This window comes from Nannospalax galili, unplaced genomic scaffold, assembly GCF_000622305.1.
Source record: "Nannospalax galili isolate Female #2095 unplaced genomic scaffold, S.galili_v1.0 scaffold590, whole genome shotgun sequence".
Taxonomy (NCBI): domain Eukaryota; kingdom Metazoa; phylum Chordata; class Mammalia; order Rodentia; family Spalacidae; genus Nannospalax; species Nannospalax galili.
In genome coordinates this window covers 154,460-161,004 of record NW_008328101.1, presented here as the reverse complement: position 1 = coordinate 161,004, position 6,545 = coordinate 154,460, and the positions used below count along the sequence as shown (strand labels likewise).

The following is a 6,545-nucleotide window of genomic DNA, read 5'->3' as shown; positions in this document are numbered from 1 at the left end:
TATATAGGCCACTTGGTCCGGATGTCCCGTTAGTCCAGGGGAGAAGATCTTAGCTTTAACCTGCAAAATAACATCAGAGTCAAAAGTCCCATCTCGAGGCCAGCCAACATTAAACGTTGGCCACTCGGAGGAACAAAAGGTTATCCATTGGTGCTTCTTGATCTCCACAGATTGATTGTGAGCTCGGCTCTTAACTTCTCTCCAGTGATCTAGAGTTAAACTCAGGGGGGTGGTTAGGTGTTGTCCCATTTTGGGGTGATCTAAAATCACAATGAGGCAGACAAACAACAGAAACAACAAAAATAGACAGCCGGCGACAAGGTACCGCTTAGCGCGACTGCGGAGAAAAACTGAAAGAACAAAATCAGATGGCGAGGTTGTCACTTCGCTCCTCAGGTGCACGTATCCTTCAGATACATGCTGAGCCCCAAAATATCGTGCTCCCCAGACCATGGGGGCTGGTCGCGACCAACACAAATACACAGCAACACAGAAACACTGACACTGACTCAGGTGTGCAGCTCGGAATAACAGATGACAAGGAAGTTCCTTGTCCAGACGAGATCCACAGAAATCTTACAGATGAACAAAAAGTTCTACAGATGTGGGTCTCACAGTCCTGGAGCGTCCCCCAGGCCGGCAGGCAAAGCTTAAAGACTCGTCAGTCTTGCTTTTGCACTGCCCAGAAATACAGACGGGATCCCCAGATTCTACAGATGCTGCACTATCAACAAAACCAGACAATACAACACAGAGGCTGGCCAACTCACCTCCCCGCAAGGCTTGAATTGTCCTGTGGCTCCCTCTGACCGACAAATCTCGGTGGGACCTCCAAATGTAGGAGAGAAAAACCACAGAGGACAAGCCAGCCTTCGGGTTGCAACAGCAAGAGGTTTATTTAGTACACAGGTACCTGTGGGCACAAAGTCTCCTCGGGGGACTTGCGCGCCTCAGGTCGGGTTTGTGGAGCTTTTATAGGGCAGAAGCGGGGTACAGAAGCAGAAACGCGGTTATTGGTTCGTTTAAACTATTACAAAATGCTACAGGGAGAGCGGGGAGCTTACTTATCACTAAGCCAGATGTCCCAACCATAAAACTTATTTATCAGTGAGTTGGAGATGTCCCGGCCATAAAACTTACTTATCAGTAAGCCAGATGTCTCAGCCATAAAACTTACTTATCAGTGAGCCAGATGTCTCAGCCATAAAACTTGCTTATCAGTGAGTTGGAATTCCTGACCGGTACGCGACCTGCCTGAGAGACTTCATGGCTCCTGACTTTTATATATTTATTTTTCACCCTCATGAATGTCATCCAAGTATAATATGATTAAACTCAGGTAAATGTCCCTACTGCACATCACTAAACTTGGACGAATAATAAAAACAATGTGAAAAGAAAGAAAACAAAGATGAAAAATGAGAGAATAAAATGTCATGTCTACATCTTTTGGACTTTCCTACAGGCACCAGCCATTTGGAAACCTAATGAATAGAAATTCCTAATTTGAGGGCTCTGTTGATTTATTGAGATTCGTCCAAATTTCCTTTACTCTCTGTGGTTTCTCCTCAAACAATGTGCACAGTCTTGACTGTGTTTTATTTTCATTATTATGTTTTAGACAGGGTCTCCCATAGCCACAGCCAGCTTGGAACCCACTATGTAGTCCAGACTGGCCTCTATCTCACAGAGATCTGCCTCCTGAGTGCTGGGATGAAAGGCATGCACCACTAAGCCTGACAATCTTGACTGTCTTTAAGAAAAGGTCTTCAAGCTCCTTGAATTGTATTACAGTTCTTTGTCTTGCCGAGTGTCTGGGCAATTTCCAAGATATCAGAGGGGCAAGTTCTCTGAGAGTCTTTGTCTTTTCCTTAGAGGTTTTGTGTTGTGCAAAGAAGCTTCTTTTTCAAGAGACAGCAATAATTACAGAGTTTCATAACTGCTCTCACACAAAGGTTGATGTGTGTGAAAAGCACACGAGCAGAAGCTTTGTAGTTTTATGACATTCCATTTCCAACTGTTTTATTTCCTGTTCTACCGAATCCTATTAAGGAAGGTCACAGCTTATATCTGGATGTTGACACATGCTGTTCACCTTTTGCTCCAGCAGTTTCAGAGTGTCCAGTGTCATGATGAGGTCTTTGATACATTTGGCATTGAATGTAGTAGAAGTTGAGAAAAACAGATCTATTTTCATTGTTTTGCATGCTCGTATCTTTTTCCAGCACCATTTGTTGAAGATGCTGTCCTTTTTTCAATGTTTATTTCTGGCATCTTTGTGAAAAATGAGGTAGCTAGAGTTGTGTGGGCCCATGTCTGGGTCTGGAATACCATTTCAAGTGTTAGTGTTGTAGCTACACCAACAGGGTTTTGTTTTCTGATCCTCCTCCTTTGGTGTTTTTGGTCTTGTACTTGGATGAGCGGTTCATTCCTCCTCCTCCTCTTTTTCCTCTTCCTCCCCTTCTTCCCTTTCCTCCTCCTCATTCTACTTTTCCCGGTCACCACCTCTGTAGTCCAGAAATGACTTATTCCTTAGCTACTGGGCACCCTGGTAAGATGGGTGGAGCTAGCTTGGCTGGAGATTGAAATGGAAAAGGGAGGGGTGTGAGAGGCCTCTGGGGAAAATGGCTGGGGCCCTGCAGGCATGGAAGCAATAAGTAGTATTTCCAACCTGGGAGGAGACCACCTGCCATGGGGCTGAGCAAAAGCTAATGGGGACTGGGGGGTGGTGCAGAAGCAATCTGACTGGCCAGTGATCTGATAGGCCACCAAGAGAGGTGTCTTTGTAAGTCACCTCCCCCTCACTCCCTACCCATGAATCAGTTGTCTGATGACCCTGTGCTATGTCTCTTACATTTGTTTCTTTCATTGTCATGTTTATTTTAGAAGTGAAAGTCAGCCCAATGTTTACAGTTAACATCTTAAGCTTTCACTTGATCACTATGGAAATTATTCTTGTTCTAGAATGCCAGGGTGAGTGTGAGAGGCCCCTCCTTTCTGGGAATACAGAGCTATCTGGAGAAACACAGGGTGCTATATTTGGTGTGAGCAGGTGCCAGCCTTAGAACTTTAAATGAGGCACACGGGCTGGTCTTGAGTTATTTATTTCAGACCCAGTTAATATTTTGAAACCAATATTTTCCATTTGTAAAACTTCTAGTTCTGATGTCAAGTGTCCTGGAAAGTGATATTACAGACATATAATACTAGGTAGGAGTAATCAGACATGAGTGAAAAAGAAAATTCACAATTCAAGACAGTTAAAAATTCCAGTGCACATTCCTGTGTATGTAGTCTCAGTGCTAGTGTTTTATATTATAATTATAGATTATAGTTATTAACAAAGGAAATAATGGGTCACATATTGACATTTTCATGTATGTACAGTGCTGTACTCTGCTCACATTCACTGCTCCATTACCCACATTCATCTCAGAACTGTACCCACTTCTTTTCCATCCCCTATCAGCCCCTTTATATTTTCATGGGGAAAAATGTATACTTCATGCATATGCCTATATTCCTTTTTTCCTGGTCATATTAAAAATTTATCCTCTGACAAAGGCTTTACTGACAACTTTCCATCTAGTTAGTCAAAAAAATAAAAAAATACAGAATACAGCAGATGGTACCTCGTTCACTAGAATTCAACATAACCAGAATCCCTTAAAAAAAAAAAACCTCCCCACAAATCTAAGAACTGAGGTTTAGTGGTGGAAAGGATGCCCACGAAATGAACCATAACAACCCAGCAGAGAATTCCAACCAAGGGAATAAGGTAGGTAGAGAAGGGATCATATTATAAAATAAATAATTTTGAGACAGAGCTGGAAAAGAGAGACCCTGGCTCGGCAATGTTTTTAGAGTAACTACCACCACGTGTTCTTCCTCTACCTTGCCCAATGTCCTCAGGGCTGACTGGAGGTACTGCTGTGAAAAGTCACAAGGTGGAAAGGCATAGAGCATGCAGGTGCTGTCTCTGCCCTTGGATCCACCCACTGGCAGGATGATCAGTCCTGCAGCATGCTTCTGTTTCAAGTAGGCCAGGTTCCTGAGAAGTCGCCACTGTAGGCCTGGCTCCACCAGGCGTTGCCTGAGTGGCTAGGAGCACTGCATGGCCATCATGGCTCCACTGGTTGATACCACAGCTGGTCAGCTGGCTGGCAGAAGTGTAGTCTTTGAGAGGACCGCTGATTACTTCCTGGTCCCCCTCCAAGATGTGCGTAGATGCTGGGAAGCAGCTGTTTTTCAACACTAGAAGCTCTTTCCAACCCAGCTGCAGTGACTGCGCATACTAGAAAGAGTCTTTAACTTTTTGGTCTCGTGTTTTGGTGCTTCAAGAGTCGGGCCCTGATTCAGTGGTCCGATAATTGCGTTCATTCCCTCTTGTCTTCTTCCCTGGGAAATCTGGAGCCTTGTGGTTGTGATGGAGGCCCTTCTCCTCAGCACCATGCCTGCTGCTGCAGAGGGAGTTGCTGGGCCTGACTCCTTGGCCCCTTCAGTGGAGGGGTTCTAGTGGCTGTGCTCTGGAGTGTGGTTCCAGCCTCCTTCAGACTGCTGTCCCCCACCCTTGGTCTGGGAAGTTTTTGAGAAAAATGGGGTGGGGGAGCAGGAAAAGCAGGGCTTTTAAACCTGGCTCCGATCAGTCTGCCAGCCAGGATCTGGGTCAGGGAGTGTTTATTTGTTGTCCTCCTAAGATAAGGGAAAAGCTGCTCTACTAAAACGGCTCTTAAAATCTCTGGTTAACAGGCAGAATCTGCTAATCTTGTCTTCGGAGAGCAGAGGAAAGGCAGGCTACCTCTTAGAAGAGTCTGCTTCCCTTGACTTCAAAGACCGAGGTACTTATCAGCTCAGTTCCCTTTTTTCAGGCTTGAGAAATCCAAATTCCGTGGGACCCTGTTGGAGAGGAGGGAGGCTGCTTAGGTTTGAAACCTTAATAGAAAGGCTCCTCTGCTTGCGCCTCTCTTCCCACGCCTTGGGCATGCCCTGGTCTCCCTCTCCCGTTTAGCGCTCACCACTTCAGTTGTGCACTGAGGGCTCTAGCCCTCTAGGCTGTTTCTGAGGTCCGAACTCTTACTGAGGCCGGCCCAGTCCCCTTGGCAAAGGTCCTGTCTGAGCCAGAGTACAGAAGGTGTGCGTGGGGGTGCTACGCCGCACCGTAGGTTTCGATGGCCGGAATATCCATCCATCCATCCATCCGTGAGCAGCTCGTAATGCACCGGGAGAACTGAGGGCTGGTACTGCTGGGGACAGGAGTGTTCTCTCCCTTGGCAAAATTCGCGGTCTGGACCCGCGGGGGAAAGCCCTCACATTCCCACAGGAGGCTTGGGCTGCACGGGCAGCTAAACCGGTTCCACTGAGTTCGGGGAGACAGGAAGTTCCCTTAGCCCCGCAGCCGCTCCAGTGCGAAGGACGCAGGCTGATCTCGGCCAGCGCGGGAACCGTGGAAGGGCCGGTCCTCGTGCTCGGCGGACCGCGGAGCTCGGGCCGCTGCTGACTAGGGTCTCGTCCTACCGAGCTGCCGCGGAGGCAGGACACGCAGGTTCGGTCCCGGGTCCATGAATTCATGACTTCCAATCACAAAAATGTTTCTAGGTGGTGGGTAAAACCTAAAGCATGCCAATTGACTCTTCTGACCTAGAATAGACTTGGATCCTCATATGCCAGTGTAATGAGGGTTGCAGTTTACGTAAAATTGAAAGTGATTATTTGACGACATTGTATTACTTCATTTATCATTTTAATCCTCCAACATCAGAAGTCTGATGGTATGTGCTACTGGGTTTTGACATCTGTATCCATTTGTCTCCTGGGAGTCAATTCCCTTGGTTCAGATTCTTTGCTCCAAATTCTATACTCTCAGCATATAAAAAGTGAAAAGATTCCTATATACACAAAAGTGTCTGTCAGATCATAACAAGTAGGAAACAATATGTAGAGTTATAACTTTTCCTATATTTTATCACTGAAGCACAGGCCTGTGTTAGAAATCCTATACTTCTGAAGAATCCAGGAAGTGTCAAGTGCCTCTTTCTCATACATAGCTCTTGCTGTGTGTAAGCCTGTTCTGGTCTCCTGTCTGGAGCAAAGCAAAGAGCCCTGCAATGTGAAGAGAGGGGAGACTGTAGCCAACTAGGCAGGCTTGAGTGGATGAATGTGGGGCCCAGGGGAGTGGTCTCAAGTAAAGAAGGATAAGGATAAAGGAAAAATGTTTGTGCTGTGTCTGTTTCAGTAGAAATTATTGCAATTTCCTCAATATATGTCCTGTAGTAAAGGTCAAATGATTTTGTGTTTTGCTCAAACAACTATATCATCATTTATTTATTTCATATGTTCTATGTCTGATTTCTTTCAAATGCTAGAAATTTAATAGCTCAAATTTAACATATTGTGAAATTAGTAAATACTGATTTTTTTCATTTTGTGTCAGCTTTGAAAATTTTTCTTCCCTTCCGATTGTTTTTGATTTTTTTATTGCTACAGGATTATGTATGCATTTTTCCCAATATGAGAGTAAGGTTGTGTGGAGCATCACATAGAGTATG

At 45.4% G+C, this 6,545-nt stretch overlaps 1 pseudogene; it reads right to left on the bottom strand.

The window, feature by feature from the left end:
* Window positions 1-55: 55 nt before the first annotated feature.
* Window positions 56-5,568, bottom strand: LOC115067040 (annotated as a pseudogene).
* Between the last annotated feature and the right edge of the window lie 977 nt (window positions 5,569-6,545).